This window comes from Camelus ferus, chromosome 4 (genome assembly GCF_009834535.1).
Source record: "Camelus ferus isolate YT-003-E chromosome 4, BCGSAC_Cfer_1.0, whole genome shotgun sequence".
NCBI lineage: Eukaryota > Metazoa > Chordata > Mammalia > Artiodactyla > Camelidae > Camelus > Camelus ferus.
Window position 1 is genome coordinate 54,430,037 of NC_045699.1, and position 27,002 is coordinate 54,457,038.

Below are 27,002 nucleotides of genomic sequence, written 5' to 3' on the forward strand. Positions count from 1 at the left end.
ACTGCTTTATCCTTTCCTTCCAGAATCAAGATCAAACTCTCCTCTCTGGAATTCAAAATTGGCTAAAATACGACATCTTTCCCTCCATCTCCCTTCTCCGCCAAACTTCAGTTCCCACTGTTTCCTAACAAAAATGAGCATCTTTAATTAAGGACTCCCCACCCTCCCCCCTACCCCGCTTCACTGGCCACATTCACCCAGCTTTACTCACACTGTTTGCGACATTCCTAGAATAGTCCCTTTCCTCCCTACATCTGTAAAGTCTTAGTCATCCGCCTCAGCCCAGCTCACTGCTTTCACCTCATTCCGTCCCCTGCACCTGCCCCACATCCCTTGTTACCAGCCCTCCTCTGTCCTCTGAACTCCCGCTGGCCCTCTATGTGTCTAAGCCTTGACTTGAGCCTTCACTATTCATATAATGCAAGACCCATTTCCCAATTCCAGAGATGGATCAGAATCAGCATCTTTCCTCTCTCAATTTGTTGATTTCACCCTGAGGCACAGGTTTACTGTAGGTTAAAAACACAGTCAAGATTTAATGCCCACTCTGGGCTCCCGAGGCTCAGTGGGCAGGATAGGACAGGAGTCTTTGCCAAAAAAGGGAATTGTTTTTGTTTCTCCCTTGTCAGAAAAAAAGAGGATTGGTATTGTTCTGACAGCCATGGGTCTTCTCTTGTTGGGCAAGACAAGAGCCTGAACTTCCAGCTACTCGTTCCAGGCAAGTTTAACAGCAGAGCTTAGGCAAAATAGTTTTCCTGTGCCTCCCAGGACAAGGGTAAGTAGGTGTGTGTGGAGAGGGGTGGAGGGGGTGTTTACTACTTTTGGGAAGTGACCAGGCAGGCGGATAGCAGACAGCCAATCACCCCGAGGTGAATAGCTGTGTAAGAATTAGGTTGCTGAAGTACGCCAGCTCTGGCTTGTGGGAAATGGGACTAGAGTTTCCTAGCAGGGCTGCTGTGTATGGTTGTTCAGGTTGCTCACTGCACAATCCTAGAAGGCTCCATTCACATAGAGTATGGTGTGACTGGTACCCAGAGAGTTCACATACTTACGTAGTATGTGAGTGATTTGGAGCACATTGGTGAAAGTCAACCAAAAACTTCCATTACAAACAAAGTGTTAAACCCATAGCAAACGTGCTGTAGTATGTCAAGTTGCAAGAGCCAATTTTAACTCGAAGGACTATAGACTTCGACTCTTTAGAACCAGTAACCAAGGCATGCTCCCAGGAACCAGGTCTGTTCTTCCTTGATTTTCTCCAGTTGAGTATAGCGTGGTCCTGAATGCACAGCATGGATGAATATTTCATGATGTGGTAGCTGAGGTCACGGACCAGAATGAGAAAGGAGGGCCAGTCGCTCTTCTTTCTAGCGCTGCCCAGACATGAAACATTCACCAGTGGCCATTTAGAGAGGTTTCTCTGACCAGGGTGACCCTATGTCCCAGTTGGCACGTGCTTTCCCAGCCTAATTCTCAGTAGCGTTCCCTCCAGCTTATAGATGAGCATCTTTGCCTTGTCAGCCATCCTCACACCTGAGGCCGGCCTTTCCTTTTATTGATCCTAAGGCAGTTCCCCGCGATGTAGACCCAGTGCTCAGGGCACAGCAAGAGCCCTTTTCCCAGACAGACGGTTATAAAGGATCATTCAGAGCATCGTGGGACAGTCAGCCAACACATCAAATCATTTTCTTTTTTCTTTGCCATTGATGATCAGTTTCATACTCCTGTGGGCACTCAGTGAAGAGGGAGAGTTAAAAAGAAAGCAGAACACTCTCAGACTCAGTGCTTATCAGAGACTCCACAGAGGACGTTGGACCATCTGCCTGCTGCCCACAATGGTCACAGGTGGAGATTCAGCCTTGGGTATGTTCAGTGGTTATCATTAGCGCCGACAACGCACGAGGGGAGGAGGGTGGCAAAAAGTCCTTTCCAAGTGCATGTCCACCTGACAATGACCGAGAAACACATGCAAGACCCGGCGGGTGCTGCCTGGACCCTGATTCTCCAGTCCACCCCAGTCTCTGTGCCTCAGTTCCATCATCACAGTAAGTGATGATGAGGATTAAATCTCTCGTAAAGTGTTTTGGACACTGTCCTGTAAATCCAGGCAGAATGAAAATATTAGCTATTTGAAGGAGTAGTAACCACAGCTTTGAGAGGCAGAGAGCAAGCCCTAACAATGGTATGAAGCAGAGGTCAGGAACTATGACCCTTGGGGCAAATCTAGCCCTCTGCTTGTTTCTGTAAATAAAGTTTTATTGGAACACAGCTATGCCCATGTGTTTACATGTGGTTACATGTTGTCTAGGGAAGGAAGCCCTGTGGCCCAAAAAGCCTAAAATACTGACATGCTCCTAATGCTGCTAAATGTTTTAACATATGTTATCTTATTTAAGTTTCACAAGAAGTAGCTCTTCAAGGTCAATAGACATGTCACCCCATTTTACATATGAGATCCAGAGCACTTGTGACTTGAATAAAATTGCAGGGACAGGATTCATCCTCTGGTGTCCTGGTCCAGAATTTCAGGAGTCATCAGGACAGGCGTCTGGAAGGAGTGGGGTTTGCACTTCCCCTTGAAGAATGAGTGTGGTTGTCAGTAGGCAAGGATGAGACCCCGGGGAGGGGATTCCGAGCAGAAGGAACTGGTTGATCAAAGGGCCGGCAGAAGCTTGAGCTGTCTGCTCCTCTGATTGGTGGAACACAGGAACCCAAGGAATAGAGGACACGCAATGGAAGAAGTGGCTGGGGGCCAGGGTGTGGAGGGACAGGGTGTTCCTCAGGGAAGAAGTGCGAACTGAGAGTTCAAGGGCAGGCCTGCGGCTGTATTGTGTTTGGCCTCGATTGTATTGACTCTTGCCAGGATGTTTGGTTTGGTTTGGTTTTCATTTGAATTTACAACTAACAAGTTCCACAATTTTATCTTCTCTTAAAAAAGCGGAGGATCTAGCCACACTGGACATTCCTAGGAGGCAGGAATCAGCTGGACTTGAGATCAGCTTCCTCCGTGAGATAAGGCCTCTGCTTTCCTCTGGGCCTGAGCAGTACCACCTTAGCCCCAAGCAAGGGGACCCCCTGTCCTGGGCCCTGGGCTTTAATCCGGTCTTGCTCTGATCACCCCCTTTTCCGTGGCGTGAGGCATCTGTGGGCAAAGGGGCCTTGCCTGTATCCCTCCCCTGCTCCAGGCTGTGCTTCAGATGCCAGGACTCGCTCAGAATTCTCTGCCCCAGTGGGCCAAGCTCACTTCCAGGACTTACATGGGTCTCTTCCCTACATCTGAGGAGTGTACCAAGGGGAAGCAGATTGCGCTGGGGGTACAGTGTGTGCAGACAGAGCTTTGAAGTTCAGGCTAGGGTAACCGCTGTGGGCTGCAAGGCCCTTGGAGGCGCAGGACAGAGGTGGCAGTAAGAAGAGAAGGGCCATGGGTACCAGGCCAGAGGACCTTGCTCAACACCACCATGTCTCAGCCTGGGACTCCTAGGACTCCAAGAACACAATTTGAACTTGGCCTCTGGAGTCAGTACAAAGTGTTTTGGCCAATTTATGGAGAGAGAATGTAGTTTTTTTAAAAAATAATTTTGAATTTGATTTTCAACTTTTAAATATGGAAACATATTGTAGGTGGGCCTCCATTTGTCTACTTGCTCCAAGGCTCACGAATGTCTTGGGTGAGCCTGCCTCCTGTCCCTGCCAGGTCCTAATGTCTTACACTACGGCTGTGTCTCTCATCTGGTCTTTATAGGCACGGGAGCCTGTGGCCTTTGCTCCAGACAATTCATAGAGGAAAAAGTTGAAGAATTTGGATCAGAGCCACAGTTTGCCAAATGGACACCTGTGGACAGAGGAGGAGGCAGGAAGGCCAGTTGTGGGGTTGGGAGGCAGGGCTACTTCTAGGATGAGGGTCCAGTGAGGAGATTTAGGTCTAAACCAATGGAAGCAAGAAAGGAAGAGACAGATACAAGAATAATTTCTTTTTCCCACTGTGATCTTTAGGTTAGGGTGGCCAACTGATCCTGGGTTGCCTGGGACTTTCTTGGTTTCGGTTCTGAAACCTCCCATCGCAGGAAACTCCGCATTCCTGGTCACACTAGGAAGGGTGGTCCCCCTTTCTACCACCTAAACATCTGCCCGCATCACACTGAGGTCTTACTCCACCTGAGCTGGCTCAGATCCAGGGGCAGTGGACCTGAGCACCACTTTGTTCCAGAAGCAAAGGGTCCGGCTGTCTCCATTCCTTCACCCTAAACCGAAAACTCCCCCTGACTAGGGCAATTGACTCTCAGGCCAAAGAGATGCTACAGACTTAGTTCTTCAAGGCAAGGCGTGTTTAGGAACTAATTAACTCATCAAGAGGCTTGGGGTTCAGATTCACATTGGAGAAGAAGCTGTCTACCAGCCCGCCTTTGCTGGACACAGGACATCATTTCTCTACCTGTTTCTGGCCATTGTCACTACCGCCAGCATTAACAGAGATCACACAGAGAACCTTGACTTGTGGGATCCTTACTAAGTTAGATCCTTGTCTACTCTAGGAAAAGTGTTAGTGAAATCAGAATCTTCGGGGAAACCATATTTGAGCCCCAGGCATGCGGCTTTCAACAAGTGACAACTTCTCTGAACCCTCATTTTCTTCTCCTATGAAGCAGACAAACAGTCCCTACCATAGATTTGTTTTGAGAACGAAACTAAATGCTTCATGCACAAAAAAATTGAAAACAGGGACTTGAACATATATTTGTACACAGATGTACATAGCAGCATTATTCCCATTAGTCATCCCTAGACAAGGGTGGAAACAACCCAAGTGTCCATCAACAGATGAATGGATAAACAAAGTGTGACATATCCATTCAATGGAATATTATTCAATCATAGAAAATGAAATTCTGATATATGCTACAACAGGGATGGACCTTGAAAACATTATGCTAAGTTAAATAAACCAGACAGAGAAGGACAAATACTCTGTGAATCCACTTATACGAGGTACCTAGATCGGTCAAATTCATAGAGACAGAAGGTAGAGTAGAGGTTACCGGGGCTGTGGGGAAGGCAGGAATAGGGAGTTACTGTTTCATGAAGATGGACTGTGAGGATGGTTGCTCCCCACTGTGAATGTACTTAATGCCGCTGAACTGTGTACTTAAATGGCTAAAATAATAAATTTTATCTTACATACATTGTAGCCCAACATTGCAGTCCCTGGCCATTGAAGATACTGAAAAAAAAGATAGTGAGAGAGAGACTTAAAAAGAAATATTGGAATGCTACTTAGAGTTGATTGAGTTCAGGGCTGGGAGCTTATACTTTAAAAGCAGTTAAAGAAGAATTTGCCAAGGAGTGGGGATTTGAAATGGGGTTTATAGGACAAGGTGACCAGGCGAGGAAGGAGGCAGAGGCAAACCCTGGCAGGTGTAGGTGTGTAAGCAAACCTGGAAGCTCAGTGTGTTGTGATGGAGGCCCAGTGATGCCGTTATGTGCTGTTTCCTGTTGGAGACTAGAGGTAGGACCAGGTTTCCAGGGCCTTGGAGTCCACGTCGGCCTGGTTAGATGCCAGGCAGAACCAAGGCACTGAAGATGTTTGGGCAGGGAGAGTGGCAGGAGCAGTGTTTGCAGAAAGATGAATCTGGGGCCGAGGAGACAATGGATCGAGTCACGGTGGGACAGGAGAGGTAGAAGCCAGCTGGGTGCTGTCTCAGGAGTCCTAGTCCAACTAGGATGGTGGCCATGCGAAAAAGGAAGGGATGAACTAGAGACTCATTCCAAGGGAGACTTGATAGATTTAAGATATGGGGGGAAAGGGAAGAGGTGGCAGTGTTAAATGTCTAGGGAAAAAAGAAAGCTTAGCTCTGAAATCATACCCCTTGCATTCAGGCACCAGCTCTGTCACTTAGGAGCTGTGTGGCCTTGAGTACATCACCTAATCTTTCTGTCCTCGGTTTCCTCATCTACAGCAATAGCATCTCTCTCAAAGGCTGTCATGAAAGTTATAAATGAGTTAATATTTGTCAAGTAATTAAAATAGTGTTCAGTACAGAATATTTGCTCACTATTATGATCAGTTAAATCTGGGTGATAGGTCTGTTGGGGTGGTTATGTTATTTTTTTGTATTTGAATTTTTTTAAGCATTGCTTTAAAATAATGTATTTTCAAAAAAGGTATTGCAGAGCCATGTGTCTTAAATTTCCAGAGGCACATGAAACATTTGGCAGTCTTGTTCAAATGCAGGTTCCGGTTCAGTGGGTCTGGGGTGGATCCCGAGGTTCTGCATTTCTAACAAGCTCCCAGGTGGCCCGATGTCACTGGCCCGCTGGCCAAGCTGTGAGTTGCAAGACTGTAGAAAAATCGAGATCCACCAGTGTTTCCAGGACGGGGTACTGTTCTGGTTATCCATTGCTGCGTGGCAAATCACCCAGACCCAGTAGCTTAAAAGAAAACCAAGTATTTGTTATTATTGTTGTTGTTGATGTTGTTACTATTACCTCTCGAAGTTCAGCTGTGCAGTTCTTGCTCAGAATCTCTCATGCAGTGGTTGTCAGACGGTAGCTGGGGCTGGAGTCATCCGCAAGCTCCCTCACTCTCGTGTCTGATGGTTGGTGCTGCTGTCCCCGGGACCTCCGCTGGGGCTGTCAGCCAGGACATCTCCCCGTGGCCCCTCCAGGTGGCAAGGGGGTCTTCAGGGCCCAGCAGCTGGCTTCCAAAAACAAGTGTCCCCAGAGAGAGAGAGAGAGAGACAGGCAGAAGCTATGTCACCTTTTCTAGCCGAGCCTCCAAAGCCACCCAGCGTGCCTTCTGCCACTTTCTGTTTGTTTGAAGTGAGTCAGAATCTAATGCACAGCCCGGTGATCAGAGTTAGCAATACTTAAATTCTACATGTACAGAGTACACAGTACAAGCCTGGTTATATACCTGAAAGTTGCTAAGAGACTAGATCTTGAATGTTCTTGCTACAAAAAAAAAGAAGTGAAAGAAAAACTGGCCCAATATGTACTTTTGCACAAAAAAGAAGCTGTGTCACTGAGGGCTGCACTGGTCTTTGATTTAAAACACCGGGATTGCAATCCCAACTCTGCCATGTACTGGCCGGGGAACTCCTACGCCTTATCATTTCACTTTGAGCCTCCATTTCCACATCTCGTAAAGGTTTTTCTTCTTTGGAGACCTGAAAGTTAAGTGAGCTCTCTTACGTGGATGAGCCCAGCAAAGTGCTGGCGACTCAGTGATTGTTGGTTGTTGCACAGGAGATGCGGGTACATTTCACGTCAGATAAAGGAGCACGTAGTCATCAGTGACGCATAACGTAAGGCAGCCGACCAGCGACCACTGTGAGAGGATTAGGCCACTGTATGTCTGTATGTCTGTATGACTCTGTGTCTGTATGTCTGTATGACTCCGTGTCTGTATGTCTGTATGACTGTATGTCTAAACATTAGAAAATGATACATACAAGGGGAAAAAAGCAAGTCGCTAAAGCCAGCCCAGATACAAGGGAGAGATATTAGGCTCTGTGTCTCCAAGGAGAGATATCAAAGGATTTGCTGACGTGTCTTAAGACCATCACAGGAACTTGCTCAAAGAAGTTCTGGCAGGAACAGAAAGCTGAGAATGAGCGTCTCAGGGGAAGCTGACATGGCTGTGTTTAAATCTATGGATCTGAGGCATTATGTGGGCCACACAGGGCTCTTTTTCTAGCGGGTGGGAGGCGTGTGGATCTGTGGGTGTCTGTCCCCACCACTAGACTGTGAGCTTCCTGAAAGCAGGGACTTGGCCCTTTTCTCTGCAGTAGTCCCTGTGCGATGGTCCAGCACAGCGCTTGGCACCCAGAAAGGACCCAATAGATATTTATTGGATGAACAAGCGAATGAATGAATGGATGAATGGGAAGGGGGTTGGGAGCGAGGCTCTGGGGTCTGGAATTCTGGAATCCCCCCACCCTCCTGCCCCAGGATTAGCCTTTTGGGCGCTGCTTCCAAGGAGGGAAGGACTCCTGTGTCTGCTCAGAGGCCGCCGTGGCCCTGGGGTGTGGGCTGGGCTGCAGCTTTGGGTGCCCGTGGGGCCAGGGGGCTGTGGGACGCCTGGGTTTACTGGGAAAACTCACTCTTGGCTCCCGCTAAATGGAAACTGAAACTGGAATTTCAGGAGAAAATGAAGCTTGACTGTGGCTGTTTTGAGTCTCGTGCTATCTCATTTGTAAGCAGCTCTCTCCACTTCCTGTTTATCACCTCAATAGAGCCAAAGTGACCAAACCTTGGAGGGGAAGATGTTCTCTGGGGATTTCTAGCCCTATCAGCAACAGGAAGCAGTCAGGACTTGGCCAAGACAGATGTTTGCCTTTCAGACCTGGCACGTGTGAGCCGACCCTAGCTGGGGTGGGCGATGCGGGTTTCTGAAAGGGGAGCCACCAATTCTGAGTCTGGCTGTCAGCACCTACCCCTCCTACCCGCCTCCCAGCCCCCTGAAGTCTGGGAACTTCATGTGAAGTCAGTCGGTGCAAAGGCACTGGGGAGGGTGGCCCCGGGGAGCACAGATGTGATTCTCCTGGCTGCCGGGGCAGCTGCGTTTCACTTTCAAATACCCAAGAGGAGAGGCTGCCCGTGGCAGGTCTTCTGTCTTCATGTGAAAATCTCAGGATTTCCTCCAGTGACAGAACAGGCTCCCCAGATTTTCAGGGTGTGGCCCCAGACCCGATTCCTGTCCTGGCTACAAAACTCTGGAGCTCAACACAGTTGGAAGGATACTTGTAGAATTAGGGGGTAAGAGAAGGGAGTGACAGAAGAGCCACTGAAGATTTGCAAACTGCGAGGCCCTGTGATCTGACACATCTTCCCTGCAACCCCCCCCCACACACGCACCATACACACAGGCACACAGCACACACATGTGCACATTCATGAGCATACCCATGTACACACATACACACCACACACACACACCTCCCAGTAAAGCTCTGTGAAGACAGGACACTTTAGCTGACACCTGAAAAACAGGAAGAGGGGCCGTGTCGGGAGTATTCCAGGCAGACAGGACAGCAGCTGCTAAGCCACTGCTGTGGGCTGGGCCAAAGGGGACAGCTTGTGGCTTCCTCCACCCCCTCCACTTTCTACGTCGGGGACCGTGAGCCTGTTCTCACCTAACGTACCCTCCCCTCTGTCCTCTGTCCTAACCTTCCAGCAGTTTTATTGTTCACTGCCGCTCCTAAATTCATTCCCAAAGAGTAGCAGGTATAAATATTGGTCCACAAACTCACTGCAAGCAGTAACACTCATTTATCTTTAAATCAAATAACAGAGGACTCTGAGTCCCCGAGCGGCACTGGCCTGGCAGGCAGTTCAGTTCCCAGGCATTCTTGGGAGTCCCTTGGACCCAGGTTCGTGCGAAGATGCCAAGCTCACTCGGGGGAAGCCCCGCCATCCCCGGTCCTCACTGATTCATTTGTCTGCGAGGCTCCTGAGCTGGGCCTGCGGACAAGAACCTTGGCAAAGGCTGGGAACCCTTGGACTCCGCGTCCAGCTCCCCTGCGTGCACATAGCATCAGTATCCTCTCCTGCATCTCTCCTCCTTCCTCAGCTGCAGCTGAGCTGACCTTTCTTGCTCCAGCTCCCCGATCACCCCCAATCCCCAGCCCGGGAGGCCAAGCTTAATTTCTTTCACGAATTTCAACGGCTTTTGCACAAGACCGGAGGCCCACTGACCAAAAGCAAAAGCATCTTCTCTTACAATCCCTCCTCCACCCAAGCAAGAGAGCAAAAGACCCACCCACCAGCTAGGGTGACACATGGGAAGTCCCCGCCCAGATGTTTCCTGCACCTGGCCATCAGGATCTCTCCGTTCTCAGAGATGCCATCCACCCAGCCCTGGGAACTTGAACTCCCCAAGAACAATGCTTCTCTAAAGATCTGTGGGGTGATGGGTCAGATTTTATTTTCTTCTTTTAAAATTTCCAATTCATCCCAGAACAATACTTTTGTAAAGTCTTATGAGAAAAATGAAGTGGGGGGAGGGGAACGGGCAGCAAGTGTACAGGTACTGATTTTTTTATCTTATTAGGTTCAACACATTGCTAGAACAGTTTCTAGACATTTTCTCTCCATTTCTAGACTGACCTCATCGCAGACAGGGAACCACTTGGGAAGAGACACAAATAAGTGGGCCACACACTTGGAGGACCGTTGCCTTTGAGCGCTCAGGAGAGAGGACAGGTCTCCTCTGCCCTGAAAATGTGGAGCTTTGCCAAGTGGAGACCCTTTAAGGGGTTAAAGTAGCAGCCAGAAGCAGGGACTGCGATTGACCAGTGAGAAGCTACAATTCAGCCTCCTTTACAACTGCTTACACTGCAGGCACTCAGACAGCGTCGTTGGGGTCGGGAGCCAGCCTCTGGAGCACAGTTCCAGGCGATGTGTGCAGCCCTGCCATGGACTGCCTTGACCCAGGATGAGTCAGCAGCTCTGAGCCTCATTTGTGCAATTCAGATAATAGTATATCTCATAGGGATGTTGTAAAGACTGGGTGAGTTCATTAATGGGTGATCACATAAAGTCATGCCTGGAAAATAGTGATGCTTGCTGTATTAAGAAATTCCCTTCACGGGGAGGGTATAGCTCAGTGGTAGAGTGCATGCTTAGCATACATGAGGTCCTGGGTTCAATCCCCAGTACCTCCATTAAAATAAATAAAATAAAATAAAATAAAATAAACCTAATTACTTCCCCCAACAAAAATTTTTTTGAAAAAAATTCCCTTGAAATGAAAGTTTCAGGAGGGCAGGGATTTTTATTCCCTGGCATTTCCTAAATGCCTAGGTCCCTGCCCGGCACATCCGAGGTGCTCAGTAAGTATCTGTCTAGTGAATGAATCCATCTTCCAACCCATACTGAGCTCCCAACGGCCAGGTGTATCCCATTCTTAACTCTTCATTGCAGAAAGGGGAGGTCTGCCTGTCCTCTGGGCTGATTCGGCCCCATATTATGTTTTCCAAGCCTCAGGCCATTCAAGGTTTTTGTCTCCAAAGCTCCACACATTCATGGAAGACTTGAGTTGCCTCTCAGGTATGAACCCTTCCTGGGCAGGGTGTTTAAGACTGGACTCAAGATAAATTTTGATTGAATGTAAAACCAGATCTTCTTAGGCTGGGATTTAGACCCCAAGTCTGGTTCCAACCTGTGTTTCTAGGCATAGGTACCCCCTCCACCATGCTGTCCTGCCCTGGCTGTGCCGCCCCGCCCTGAGCATCCTCCCGGAGGCCCTTCTCAGCTCTGCCTATTGAAAGATCACTCATTCGACTTAGCCAGACTTCCACGTGCCTCCTCCTTGAAGCTGCCCCTGTTACTCAGCCAGAGTTCATCTCTCTCCGCTGCCTCTAATCTTCCTCTCCCCTATACGTCCTCTCTAGAAGGCCTTGGGATCTGGCAAATAGCTTCCACGTCTGTTCCTTTCCTAAGGTGGCACTCCTTAAGGACAAGGGGCCACGTCGGGGGCACCTCTGATAGCATCAGTCCTTCATGCAGGCGTATAAATGAACGCGCGCTGGGTCGAAGTTGCTGGTGGGTTCTCACCTGCAAGTGTAAGGTCAGCAGGCCTCCCTTGGGCCAAGTGTAGGTGTGGATCAGAAGAGGAAATACAGTCCTCATGCCCTGGGTCCCAATATCATGTTTCTCTTTCCTTCTTAGTCTTGGGTATTTTCTGAACAACCTAATGGTGTGGGAGCAACAGAGCCTCCATCTGAAGGACTGTGCCAGCTTAGGTTGAGGGTTCCTTAGTCTGGAAATGGGGGCAAGAGGGACCACGGTTTGTGGGTGAGCGAGGAGACAGCCCAGCCTAGCGCTGAGTGCTCTGAAGTAACGTGCGGCTGGTTTCCCAGCTCTGTGGCTGCTTGGCTGGATGACCTTTGATGTTTTTCACTTCTCAAAGCCTCGGTTTCCTCATCTGTATGATATGGGTAATGTTAGTACCTCCCCGGCTAAGGGCAGAGAGAAGGGGTAGCAGAGAGGGGACACATGACCACTGCCAGTTTGGGGAATGCCACAGAGATGCTTATCTTTGCAAATACTAGCAAATTCTGGCGTCTGGAGGGAGAAGGCTCACAGACAAGACATCACCCCAGGCACCATGTGCCCTACTATATCCTCGTATCTCCTAGCACAAGGGTGAGGATTAAAGGAGGTAATAAGTTTAAGGGACTTAAGAATGGCTTGATAGACACAAGCAAAAATACTCACTTAACATGAACTACTGTTAGTTGGAATGCAAGCAATGTTGTGCCTTCATAGAATGGGTCAACTTTGCATCCTATTTAAAAAAAAAAAGCACATTTGACTGTCCTTTATGATTGGATTACCGCATTCTGTTGATTCTTATTTTGTAGCTGGCTTTATTCCTTTGATAACTATTAAGTTTAAAAAGCTAGAGATCTAATCTGTTCTTAGAAACAATAATTAGTACATATATAAAAAATAAAAACAAAGTGCAGTATACTGTATACATGTATTTACAAGCAATATAATGTGTATGTGCAGTCAAACTGTAATAACTCTACGTAATAAAACTGAAAAACGGAAACTTTTTTTAAAAATATGAATAAAATAACAATCTTATGCAGCTGTTACCAAGTATAGGAAAAGAATTTTGAAACCAAAACTTGAAGCAAAAAATACAAGAAAGGAAAAACTAAAAAAAAAAAAAAAAGACTTCCCTTTTATGCTACAAAATGCCACCGTGAATTTATTCTAGTGATTGAGTGTTACACCCCGACAAAGGGGAGAGCCCGTGGTGGGGGCACATCTCTGATGACAGTTCAGAAGCCGAGAGCTGAAGGACTGTGGGACGTGGCTCTTGTAAAGAACCCCCCTTGGGAAGTGCCAAGGACAGTTTCTGGTTTGGAACTATGCAAAGGGCACTCCCGGAGCTCCATGCGGTTGGGCACGTGCCCAGTGTGCCGCTAATGGGTGTTGCCAAGGCAGTGGCTGTCTGGCAGGATGCTGCGACCGTGTCTGACCCAAACCCTTACCGGCCTCTCCTGGGGCTTTGTCCCGCCTGGTACACACTCAGAGCCATGCTTGCCGCAAAGAGCAAGGATCTGAAGACTTCAATGTCAGCCCAAGAGAGAAAGGGAAACCCAGACTTGGTCTGCTTTTGAGTCAGCACAGTGACACATGTCACTCCCATTGCCAAAGCAACAAAAGCACACCGCTCTCACTTCCCCAAATGGCTTCCATTTTAAAGGCACAGTAATAAAAAGGAGAAGGAAAGAAATCCCCTGCCGCCGTTTGCATAGTGACCATCACAGTAAGAAAAACCCCTTTCTTCTCACGGCTGCCTCTGTACTACGAAAACCTGGGACCCAGAATTAGGCCTGTCTCTGACAGCACAAGCATTAGGTGGTAATCGTTTGCTCCTCCAACAAAGATGGCAAGTGTGCCACGAAACAGGCCACTTCTTAATAAGACAAAACCCCAGCAAAAAGCTGGCACAGCCCGGGGCTGTCCCTCTCGGGATGAGGAAGGCATCTGAAACGGGAGCCCTGATGTTTTTGAAAGAGGTGACTATTTCAGCTTGGTTATGGGCACACACTGTCCTTGAAAATTTTAGAACATACCAAAGCCACACCTGTACATACCTATGGATGTATGTGTGTATATATGAATATGTATAAATACTCTTACCCTTGATTTGGCTTAAAAACTGCAGAGGGACACCAATGTGCTTCGAGTTTGTACTCTCTTTAAAAACTCTGTCTTGGGCCCAGGAATGGGGCGGGGGTTGGGGGGCGGGTAGGTACAGCTCAGTGGTAGAGCACATGCTTAACATGCCCGAGGTCCTGGGTTCAACCCCCAGTACCTCCATAAAAATAAATCATTTTCTTTTTAAAGTTTAAAAATAAAAATAAAAACTCTGTCTTGGAGTTTAGAGAGGAGCCCATTCTGAACAGACTGACTCAGCCCCGGGCCACGGGCAGGGAGCAGAATGCGCCCCCCCCCCCAGCCTCTTTGCTGGCCCTGAGCGCACCCCACCCCGGGTAGGGGGCGCAGAGAGAGCTCCACGGTGCCAGCAGCTGGTTGCCGTTCTCCAGCAGAGGACAAAGAGCCAAGGAAGCCCTCGTGTCCCAGGCTTCATGCCTCAGTTCTCAAGACAAATATTTTAGTGCAATGTTTGAAAAAATCAAACTAGCAAACTCTGGCCATGGGCCATCTATCTGCCTGTGTTTGTAAATGAAGTTTTGTTAAAACCTTATTTGTAACTGGAACAATTCCGACTGTTATTGGAACTGAGTTTATGGAGCCTCCTGAAGCTTTATGCCTGAGGCAAGCCCTCCGTCACCTCACCCTAGACCTGACCCTGCCTCTTACCCACTCACTTAGCATTCCCTCGTCCATCCTGCGCCAGGAGACACAGCTGACAGTTATCGAGCACTTACTGTATGCCATTTACTGTTGTACCTTTACACGTATTGCCTATTTAATCGCCCCTGCAGTCCTATAGGTAAATACAATTATTCATCCCATTTCCCAGATGAGGAAACTGAGGCATCAAAAGGTAAAAGAAATTTTCCCAAGATCAAACAACTAGGAAGGGGCAGAGCCAAGGTCCTCTCCAGGCTCTCTGAGGACTTTGAGGAAGGACGCCCTGAGGAAGAAGTATGAGCTCTGGGAAGCCATCACAGAGGAGGTGACCTTGAGCAGGGTGTTGAAGGATAAACAGAAGTTTGCTAGAAGAAAAAAATAAATACAGGCTGCAGTAGTGAGTGTTTTAGAAAAGCAAATCCCTCTGGAGGGATCCTCTCTGGCTTCTCTGGGCCCAGGCCCAGCCCTGCAGTCAGAACAGCAGCAAAATAATACAAATAACTGACACTTGTGCAGTGCTCATCCTATGTGCCAGGTACTGAACTAAGCACTTCACGAGCATTATCTCATTCAATCTTCAGATCAACTATTTAGCAGCTACTACTATTGTTTCTATTTTATAGCTGAGTCTGAGGCCCCACAGACAGTAAGTGGCTGACTCAGGAGCCACACCTCCACACAGTTCCAGGGCACTGTTCTTATTGTGCTCGGTGCCAAACCCAAGAACTGGTACCCGAGCTACACACTTTGCCAAAACACTGTGCCCGTGTTCCTCAAACTTCGTGGTGCGTCAGTCACCTGGCGGTCTGGTTAAAACCAACTGCTGGGCTCCGCCCCCAGAGAGTCTTAATTTGCCAGGCCTGGGGTGGAGCAGGATAATTTACATTTCTAACAAGTTCCCTGTGATGCTGATGCTTTCAGTCCGGGAACCAGATGCTGAGAACCAGGGAGCTACACTGACTTGTAGCAACAGCAGTGACACGCTGCTCTCCTCGGTGTCACTGGAAAACACACACAGTGGTTAGAAGAAAATGTTTCTTCCTTCTTGGTGTAGGTAAACATCAACTCACTGGTGAGCTTTCAACCTCCCTTCTTTTTATTCCAGTTGCCTTTCTTTTCTGCGATACTTACATTGAGCTTCTTAATTTCCCAGGCTCTTAATACTACTTTTGGTTCACGTGGACTTTAATGATCTGCCCACATGCTGGTGCTTCTGCAGAATTAGGCGCAGCCCCGCCGCCGTCTCTGTTCGAAGCCTGATGTGCTTCTTGGATTAACGCAGATTCCAACTATCAGCGTGCGGGGGGAAGGGGCATGATGATCACGTGTTTCCCAGTGGTTCTCAAGGCCCCACAGGGGCCTAATTATACCAAATAGTAACTCCTTCCATGTATTAGTCAGGAGTCTTGGGGTGGCAAGTGGCAAAACCCAGCTTGAAGTGACGGTCTGGGAAAACTGGGCACTTACGGACTCATAGAGCCTGGTCCCAGGAAAGGCGAGGGTTGCAGCTGGATGGCAGGTGTGCCCAACCAGGGCTCCAAATGCCACTGGCCTCTGCTCTTCATCCGCTGCCTCTGCCTCTCTCTGAGTGTCAGCAGCATCCTTTCAGGCAGGCTCTCCACACAGCTAGAGAGGTGGCTGCCATCCACTCTCCAGCTCCGTTTTCAGTCCCACCTCAAAATGGGAACAAAGAGACATGGTTCCTGGATTCTGAGAAGGGCTCTGAGTGGCTCAGCTTGGATAGCTGTCCATCCCTGGACCGTTTTGGATGTTCACCCGTGTCCCATCTGGGGTGGGGTGGGACAGGTGTTTTTAGAGGATCTTAGATTCTCCCTCAAACCATGACATTGGAATGAGTGAAGGCGTGTTTCCCAGGAAACAGTAGAGGAGATACTGGGAGGGAAAAGAAAACCCCACAGGTGAGTGGGGGGGTGCCTGGAAGGATGCACGCCTTCTCAGTTTCAGGCACTAGGTTGGCAGCTGTAGCAGATGGAGAGAGGTAAGCAAGGAAAGCCCCAGCCTTCCCGGAGCTCTCAGTCTAGAAAGCAGGTGAAGACATGTGGCGGATGTCGGTGAAGCTGGGTGGGAATTTCCGTGGGTCACAGCAGGAGGTACAGCAGGTGTCGCAGATGCGTTGAGAAAACCTGGGCTCTTCTGGCTGAGCTCACTGCTTCACCCACCAGCAAACTTTTGAGCATCCACCGTGTGTTAACATGCCTGCAACTCCATGAACTTGGAGGAATGCCTTAGGGTGGCATCCAGCTTGTCCCCAGCCAGCCAGTCATTTGCAAAGCTGTTTGTAGAGCTCCCTGAGAGGGAGCATCTACATCTTGGCCAGTGACTGTCCCCACCTTCCTTATGAGGTCACGTAAGGATTTTTTTCCCTCTACCAACTCAGGCTTTTGTGGTCCAAGTCTTCTATCCTCTGTGCAGGGGCAACTCATGGAGAGCTGTTCGTCCGCCCTGACCGTCTGTTTTGCTCCTTCTGGATTCTGGAGTGGAGATTCTTTACCCATCTCTTTGTGTCTTCTCCTTTGAATTGCTTGGCATTCTCCCTGGGGCTCCTTGCTATAGTAAGCTGTGGCTTCCAGAGCTTTTTAAAGAAAGAACACAATCATTGCAGATCTTCCCAAGCCCTTTGACTGTGTCGCCATGAACACACTTACTCCATTTCTCTGCGTGAGTGGTGAGCTGGCAGGTGGTGACACTGAGGACAGGAGGCGGGTGTCACCAGGCTCCTTGTTCCCCTTTCTATCTTCCCCATGTGCCTCTCTGAACTGAGTCTCCTATTTTAAGAGTCTGGTCATAAGGGCAGAGGAAGAATTTAAAGGACATCATGGCTTCGGGAACTTTGTGTGGCAGTGTTGGGGATACACATCACCCATCTCTCTTCTTCTGGTGGGAATGCCAATAGCCACCCCTACCAACTTTTGCAAAAATATAGTAAACCAGGTTTCAAGTTGTCTAACATTGTCTTTGTACTGTCCACACTGGCATTACTGGTCTCTGTCTTTCCAGGAGCTTCCTTTTGGTCACTGTCTTTATTATCTGTGTTTCCTCCACGCCCAGCCTGTGCTTGGACACAACAGGTGTTCAGTGAACTATCTGCATGAATGGAGCTAACGGGGAACCGGCTCAACTCCTCACGTAAAGGAAAGGGGTGGAGTAGGAACAACATTTATTTTGCCTGCTTCCTGTTATATTGTTGCATTTGGGGAATGATAAGAACACCCCTTAAGTCCCCTTTAAATTCAGAATTGATTGAAAAATAAGGCACAATGAGCTTTTTGGTGGTGACACTCCAAAAGCAAACCACAGGAAGTGTGGTTTAGGTCTGTGTGCTGAATCCATCCCTCACCTGCAGGAAACTCTCCTACCCCGTCTCGGACAGGTCTGGACAACCAAAGGCCTCCCCCGGGGGCAGGCTGGTTTCTGAAGGACGGAGGCTAGAACCAGGCATCCTTGGGAAGCTCCTGTAAGAGTGGGAAGTCCACACCACACAGGCTCATGTCCTTATCACACCTGCTCCTGTCTCCCGGCTCCGTTATTTTCAGCTCTGCCATTTCTGTAGCATCCGTACCCACTTCTGTAATGTATAAAGCACTTTCTCAAGCGTTATTTCATTAACTCGACAGGCAGAACCTCCTAGTCGTTGAGAACCTAGTCCTGGAGCTAGAAGGAGCATAAGCATTGTGTCCCACCCACCCCGTAGCATCATTATAAAGAGTGAAGACTTCAATGTACCTAAAGTAGGTAGAGTAGTGCCCGGCATGGGGTAGGTGCTTAGTAAATCTCTATTAATTTGCAAATGAGGAAACTGAGGGAAGACTTGTGAAGGATCTTACAGTCGATGGCCAGAAAACAACCCAAACTCAGGCTTCACTTCCAGACTTTAACCAATTTCAGATTTGCTTACTTTTCAAAACCACTTTGAATGTAAAGCAGTAAAAGTGCCTGGAACTCAGTCAACCAGCAAGTATTTATTGAATGTTTACTGATGTGTGCAGGATGCTGCCGGCAGATGCAAGTAGATGTTATTAGCCACCACTGAACCTGCCTCTAAGCTGCTCGGATGAGCTTGAAGGGTGGAGAGAGCAGAGGAAAGAAAGCAGCTGTGAATGGCAGGAGCTGGTCTGGGGAGCTGGCCGAGGCTGGGCTGAGCTACCCACACCGGCCACAAAGCTTTCATAAAGATGTTCTAAATACAATGATATCACTTATATGTGGAATCTCAAAAACAATATAAATGAATCTGTATGTAAAACAGAAACCGATTCACAGACATAGAAAACAAATTTATGGTTACCAAAGGGAGGTGGGGGAGGAGGGATAAATTAGGAGTATGGGATTGATTAACAGATACAAACTACTATACATAAAACAGATAAGCAACAAAGACTTACTATACAGCACGGGGAATTATGTTCAATGTCTTGTAATAACCCATAATAGAAAATAGTCCAAAAAATATAAAAATAACTGAATCACTTTGCTGTACACCTGAAACTAATAATGTAAATCACCTAAACTTCAATTAAAAAAAAAAAGATGTTTTGATCAGAGGAATGCCTCTGAGCAGGTTAACTAGTCGTTAACGCATAACTACAACTCAGCCAGCTTCTCTCTAACATCTAAATCAGACAAGGAGGGTGAGAGGAGAGGGGGATTTTTGTTTTGTTTCGTTCTGTTTTGAGATCTGCTCAGTTTGGTTTGGTTTTAAACAGAGAAGAGCCAGTGGGCTGTCAGTCCCCTGAGGTTCTTCAGGCCTCATGAAAACCAGACCCGGTTAGTCCTGGGGAGGGAGGCAAGATGTGAAAGAAGGGCCCAGAGCTGGATGTGGCCTCGTCCACCGCCAGAGCTTCCCCGCAGGAGCTCCCGCAGGAACGGCTGAGCAAGGGGTCCTCTGGTGAGGAGAGCAGGCGCTCTTCTGCGAGAACCCCTGCTCTCAGGCTAGCCACGTTCACGTCCAACAGGCTCTTGTGGGCGAGCCTGGAAACCTAGGTGTGTTCCTTTGGCAAAATGTGTTCATGGTTCTGAAGACCTGGGGAATGAGTTGGGTCTTGTTCGTGTAGAATACACAAGGGAAGCCGGCTCCTTCTGGATTTCTGTGGTCCCTTCTCTCTCTGTGCTGTCTCTCCCCTCACTCACTGTTCCCTCTTTTCGTGTTTTCTCTCTCTTCTCTTTCTCCCTCCCTCCTCCTTTCCCTTCCTCCTCGCCCCATCTGACTGTCCTTATTGTCTTAATGCCGTATTCCCCCAAACGATTTCAAGTGACTTGTAGAGATAGAAACTGACATCGCAAAATATAAGTAAAACATAAGATCCATAAGATGTACATACAGCTTAGAATGTGCTTCCAGGGCTGCCTGGATTTGTCTTTGACACTCAGTGGCGGACAGTCACAGCTGGTTTGCTGTCCTTTGGAGAGGTCCTTTTGACTTTATTGACTGCCCACTCAGAGTCAATTGTTGTGGGGAGGGAAATAGATCAGAGGCAGAGTGCATGCCTAGCATGCAAGAGGTCCTGGATTCCGTCCCCAGTACTGCTGCGTAAAAAATAAAATAAAATAAAAACATTAAAAAAAAAAGAATCAAAATGTTTTTAAAAAAAAGCTTAAAAAAAAAAAAGGATCAGTTGCCTTAAAATAGGAATGTGAACAAGTGGCCATTAAGTGCCAAGGCCAGTGTGAGTGCGGATCAGCCATTTTGATTTTTTTTTTTTCCAATTGAAGTGTAGTTGATTGAAAATGTTGTGTATTTTATATATAGTAGTGTATATATATTAGTCCCAGATTCCTAATTTGTCCCTTCACCCCTTTCCCCTTTGGTAACCATAAGTTTGTTTTCTATGTCTGTGAGTCTATTTCTGGTTTGTAAATAAGTTAATTTGTATCATTTTTTTTAGATTCCACATATAAGTGATATCATATTATATTTGTCTTTGTCTGACTTACTTGACTCAGTATGATGATCTCCAGGTCCACCCATTTTGCTGCAGATGGCGTTATTTCGTTCCTTTTAATGGCCAAATAGTATTCCATTGTATAAATATATCACAGCTCCTTTATCCAGTCATCTGTCGAAGGACATTGAAGTTGCTTCCATATCTTGGCTATTGTAAATAGTGCTGCTATGAACACTGGAGTGCATGTATCTTTTCAAATTAGAGCTTTCTTTGGATATATGCCCAAGAGTGGGATTGCTGGATCATATGGTAACTCTATTTTTAGTTTTTTAAAATAATCTTCATCCTATTTTCCACAGTGACTGCATCAAACTACATTCCCACCAATAGTGTAGGAGGGTTCCCTTTTCTCCACACCCTCTCCAGCTTTTATCATTTGTAGATTTTTTTAATGATGGCCATACTGACCCATGTGAGGTTCATTTTGATTCTGAGAACACATTTTCCAGCCTAATTCAGTGGCCCCCAAAGTAACCCAGGTATAAAACAGCATGTAAAATAGCTCACAGACTAGGAAAGTCAGGCATAGGGTATTTTAACAATGTGTCACCACAGGCTGCAATATGGGAGTAGCATTGCTGAGTTTGTTTCTTATTGAATACATTGGTTTTTTTACTATGTGATGTATTCACATGATTCAAAATCAAAGTATTATAAAAAGATACCTATTGAGATGTTGTATTTTGAATATATGACCCTGTTCCTTCCTTTGTCACCCCCAAAAGGGAACCACTTTCAGTAGATTTATATCAATGTGTTCCTATATGCAAATATAATAAAATTCAAAAATAATTTCCATTCCTCTCCCTTTTTCACATGAAAAGTCTGATACTACATACGGTATTTTGCACCTTTTATTTCTTTCACTTAACCTTTTCTGTTGAGTTGTCCATGTCAATACATATGAACTTATGCACGCACGCACACACACACACGCACGCACACACACACGCACGCACGCACGCACACAGCTTCATAACATTCCATTGTGTGGGTGCACCTTATTCCAACTTCCGACTCTGCCCATTTCACTGAGAGCATGCTGTAGGCTCTGATCTTTGGGGGCTCACCTGTGCCCTACAATGAATTTAGGGACCAGTCAAAACCCTGTGGTGTGACAGTCAGAGACCTGAGACCAGAAAGCACCCCTTGTCACTAGGAGACTCACAGTTTGACCCAAGGCTGGGCCCTCTGGTTGTGAGGGTCCTCCACAAGGTATTTCGGTTTAAACCTGTGAGTCTGCCTCATGGCATCGAGAAGGACCTTTATACAGAAAACGAGGATTGAGAGATGAACTTACTGCATACACCACCCTAATTTATGTCTTTTTTCCAATATCAAGAGGTGAGGAATCATTTAAGTAGAAATAATTCTGATGGGATACTAAAAATTCACCTAATGTGTATGTGACTATTTTTTGGAGCTAAATTCTCCATTCACTCTGAGATCCTTAATCATATATATATATATTTTTTTAATTGGTGGGGGAGATAATTAGGTTTTTACTTATTTATTTATTTTTAATGGAGGTACTGGGGAGTGAACCCAGGACCTTGTGCATGCTAGGCACACACTCTACCACAGAGCTATACCCTCCTCTCAATCCTATATATTTTTAATAACACTATTTGGGGTGGCTAAAATAAATTAGTTGAGTGAAGTACATCGGTCTCTTAAACGGATCTTTAAGTAATAAATATATTCCTGAAAATCTCTTTATATGTGTAATTATTGCAGATTGAAAGTCTATTTCCATAGAAAACTGATCTTTTAAAGACAATACAAGATGGCTCATTCTAGAATTTACAAAAAATGTACGCTTTAAAACTTTGAATATTTGGTATATTAACTTTTTAGAAAGCAGGGCACAACTGTAGACTATTCCTGAATTAAACATTTGCTTTCTATAATGAGGTGAAATGTGTTTACGCTTTTTTTCCTCCATGTGAAATATGCTTAATTATCTTTTAAATTCTCTTGAGTTTTTTTTTTTTCTTATTCCACTGCACCCCTTTTAGTTAACCTGACATCTCTTTCACCTCCTTAAACTGGCTTCAAAGGTTAATACCTTCTCAAATTCAAAAGAAATTTGATTCCCACCCCAAGAATCCAGATATGAACACAATTCATCTTAAGCTACAGTTCAAAATAAAAAGAAAGCTAACATTTAATAACGCCTTGAAATAATGTGTTCCTTGAGTCAAAGTTCGAGAAATTGAATGACAGAAAGCTGTGTGAAAGCTCAGGGGGAAAGTGCATTTGATTAAATGCAATTAAATGTGTTTTCTTGAATTATTTTGCTGCAGTTCATAGCAAACTCCCCGGTGTTACAGTAACTTGCTTGCCCTTGATTTTCTGATCTGTCTTAATTTAGCTGCCAATGCTATGAATAACAGAACTCTGTTTCAGTGGTGACTCTTGAAAGAAGAATTCCAAAAAATAAAGATCTATAACTGCCTACTACAAAAATACTCCTATAGCCTTTCCATCTGGTGCGAACTTGATTGGTTTCCTTGATGTCCAGTTTCTCCCGATTCAACGTTTTCTCTGATGTTCAGACACACACAGCTTTCTCAGTGCAACAGCCTCTCTGACTTAGATTTTCTATTTCCCTTGTGTTTGTGGCAATTAAAGCAAGCCTTAGGTTGTGCTTATGACATATTTTCAGAAATCCATTGTGTAAGAGATGGTGAACGTCTCCTATACAGTTTTTCCTGCGTCCTCTTTCCTTGCCACCTTGCAATCGTACCCTTTCTCTTCTTTGAAGTTTGTGTGTTTCGACATTTTTTGAAAAGATCTTTCATACCTTTGGGTTGTGGTAATTGGTGATTACATCAAGGGAGAAAGCTCCAAATCGCTTACATGGAATGACTTGTTCTAGAAGGATTTCCTAAAACACATGCCACTCCCCCTTCATAGACATCTCTCTACCATTTATTTTGTGCAGAAGTTTGGATTTGGGGTCTGATGCTGTCTCCTTTCTCATAAGCTTCAAAAATAAAGATTTCAATTGGAGGAATAACCGTAGACTCTCGTGAACATTCAACGATGTGATCATCACTGTGAAGTTGGATTTTCTTCTGATCTTTGCTAGAAGCCACGTGCATATTTATGTGGTTGGGATTGTGTTCCTATCTTTTTATATTCTGCTTTTTTTTTTCCGTAATGTGATTTTCATGTACATGTCTCTGCATTTTCTAGCATGGGATAAAAATTTCTAATCCTTTGGTCATTACTTTGGCATGTCTTCTCTAAAATGAATGATTATGTCAAAGAATACAAATAATCCAATAGCTTTCACTGCAAGTAACAGAAAATTTTATCTCAGGTGCCTTAAATAATAAGGAACCAATATACTGCATGTAATACTCCTATGATAGGACTGCCTACCTGGAGTGGTTTAATTTCACAACACAGTGACACCCTCCAGGGCTCAACTTACTTCCATATTTCTGTGCTGCCATCCTGAGGATGTCAGCTCTGTCATCCACCAGCTGTTCTCATGGTCACAAAATGGCTGCCACAGTCTAGACATCACCAGCCTTCATATATCTGAGAATGTTCAGGGGAGGAAGAGAGGGAAGTTTCTTTTATCCGTGTCTCTTTTAAAGAGCAAGAAAATATTTCCCAAAAGTTCCCTATCAGGCTGCTGTTTCATTGTTCATTCAGTGTTTTATTGGCAAGTGCCTTTCCTACATCAGGCTGGTTCCCTGGCAAGGAATAAAGGATTTCTAGGACTGATTTAGTGAAACATAGGGCCATGTGGAGGACAGCAGCTCACCTGGAGCGGATGTGTTCCATTCTACAGAGGAAGGATGGTTTCTGCTACCCTCCCCTTCTGTGCAGTCTGGATTAGAATACCAGCAGCCCACAAAGTTTAAGTGTGCTTTTCCCCGACAAAGCTAAGTTTCTATCACTTTTACTTCTTATTATAAATCTGAAAGGTACAATATAATAGAGCTTTAATGTATATTTCTTTAATGGTAAGCAAGGTATCTGCCATCTCTTTAGGATGAGTAAATCTGTTTTCCTTTCCTTTAGTGTTTCACGTCTGTTGAATTGGAAAACCCCAATCCAACCAATTTTATACAGTAATTGTGCAGGAGCATGTGCTACCACTCCTTATTTATGCACAATTTTTGAATCAGAGACCATATCTAAGTAAGTGTATATTGCTAAAGTCTTCCTTATAAGGTGTTAAAGTTTCAAAATAAGAAAAAGAGACTCACAGACATAGAAACTAAACTTATGGTTACCAAAGGGGAAAGGATGGGGAGGGATAAATTAGGGGTTTGGGATTAGCAGATACATGCCACTATACATAAAATAGATAAACAAACAAGGACCTACTGTGTAGCACAGGAAACTACATTCAATATCTTGTAATAACCTATAATGAAGAATAATATGAAAAAGAATATATGTGTGTATAATTGAATCACTTTGCTGTACACCAGAAACTAACGCAACATTGTAAATCAACTGTACTTCAATTTTTTTTTAAATTGGAAACAGAAAAAAAAAATAGAAAAAACAGGATGAAGAAGTGTGTTGGGAGGTAGTCACTGCCAAAGAATTCTAGGTACTTTGGGACTGAAGGGCAAACTGAGTCTGGAGTGAAAAGGACACCTTTTTGGCAAACTGCCAGGTGGCTTTCTATTCACAAATTCTCCCTTTATTCCAATAACAAGTTGTACCGTCTTATATATACACCCTTTAAAGGGGTGCTTACTCCTATCAGGGACAACATGGGCGAGGCAAAAGAGAATTCTGTCCTGCCCCAATCTTGACTGCCGTACGGTCATCTACCCAGAGAAATCCTGCAAGCTTCTCCTATTGCCAACCTCAGTCCATCCTTTCTTGTTCCATCTAAGTTGTAAGCTGCTGGAGGTGGCTGCCTCCTTCACCATTGGCCATGTGGGCACATAGATCATATTTCAAGCTGTCTCCAAAGATCCCCAGCCTAATCTAAACGCTGAACTGCCACTTCCGTTAATAACTGTTTCTCTGAACATCCACCCAAGGGGGAAAATATGGTTATTTCCAAAATTCCTCGTATACCAGGGTGGAAAGAATTTAGGGAGAAACAGACTACTTATGTTCACCGCTGCTTAACTGGTTGTTTCATGATGGTTTGGCTGAAGGAAGCTGGTGTGAAAATGCAGAGGACTGGCCCTCCGTGGGTTGGCACGGTGGACCAGCGCAGCGCATGCACATATTTCCTTATGGTGCCATCAAAGCACTTTCCGTAAGTGGCCCCAGTCTGACCCCAGACTGAAGATGGGCCCCGGGTGGTGTCCAGAACCAGCTCTTCCAATTCTTAGTCCAAGCTGCGAGAGCTGCCTTTAAAACAGCCCCAAAAGTTAACCCCCACCACCATCAAAGCAAAAGTAAAGAAAGCTGGCGAATGAGGACAAAAGCAGCTTCCTTTTAGCCCAAGAGGCATCAGCAAGGCTACAAGTCCTTCGGGTGTGGGAGTGCAATCAGGAGTCAATGACGTTGCCAGAAACTGGTACATTTATCAGAACACCTGGCCTCTTTGTTTGCTGTGAGATCAGCATATGCCCAGAATCATGTAATTCTGTGGTCATATTTTCACTCTCGGGGAAAAAACTAACAAGATGATGCTGAGAGGCTTTCTCTGCCTTCCAAATTTCGTCTCAAGCCTGAGTAACCTGTTTTCCATGAATATAGGGCTTTATCTTGGTTACTGGGTTCTTCTTCTAAATTAAGACCCAAGAGTATAGGCTCCCTGAGGGCAATTCCTCCTTTCTCAAGGTTCTAATTATGGCGGAGAGGGGAGGACCTGGCCCCAAAACATCCCTGCACCCCTGGCTGGGAAAAAAGCCAGGGCATTTTTGTTTATTTTTATTGAAGTATATTTGATTTACAATGTTGTGTTATTTATTTTCTTGTGTCCTGCAAAGTGATTCAGTGATTCTACATATACGTACATATTCTTTCCTATTATGGCTTATTACAAGATATTGAATATAGTTCCCTGTGCTATATAATAGGACCTTGTTACTTACCTATTTTATATATAGTAGTTTGTGTCCGCTAATCCCAAACTCCTAATTTATCCCTCCTTCCCTTTCCCCTTTGGTAACTGTAAGTTTGTTTTCTATGTCTGAGTCTGTTTCTGTTTCATAAATAAGTTCATTTGTGTCACATCTTAGATTCCACATATAAATGATATCACATGATATTTGTCTTTCTCTGTCTGACTTACTTCACTCAGTATGATAGTCTCTAGGTCCATCCATGTTACTGCAAATAGCATTATTTCATTCTTTTTTATGGCTGAGTAGTATTCCATTATATCAATATAGCACATCTTATTTATCCAGTCATCTGTTGATGGACATTTAGGTTGTTTCCACGTTTTGGCTATTGTAAATAGTGCTGCTATGAACATTGGGGTGCATGTATCTTTTCGAATTAGAGTTTTCTCCCTGGTATATGCCCAGGAGTGGGATTGCTATATCACATGGCAACTCTATTTTTAGTTTTTAAAGGAATCTCCATACTGGTTTCCATAGTAAAAGCCAGGGTATTTTTTAAATGCTACTTTTTGATAACCTTTTCTCTCTGTCTCATGGTTTTGCTTTTTCTTCTAACAACTTTTCACCATAGTGTTAACCATCACCATATTTTTTCAAACTTATGAATGAAAAGGTGTCACTTTATGGGATTCTCAGA

General features: G+C 45.6%; 1 protein-coding gene across 6 annotated transcripts in view; it reads left to right on the forward strand.

The window, feature by feature from the left end:
* Positions 1 to 27,002, forward strand: part of PALM2AKAP2 (PALM2 and AKAP2 fusion) — a 425,013-nt gene that overhangs the window by 258,717 nt on the left and 139,294 nt on the right. The window contains exon 1 of one of the 6 annotated variants that reach the window (XM_032478153.1): positions 25,186 to 25,190. The exons of the other annotated variants lie outside the window; for them this stretch is intronic. The gene's annotated coding sequence lies outside the window, so the exon portion shown is untranslated. Of the gene's footprint in view, positions 1 to 25,185; positions 25,191 to 27,002 lie in introns of those variants that run through there. 6 annotated transcript variants of the gene reach the window in all.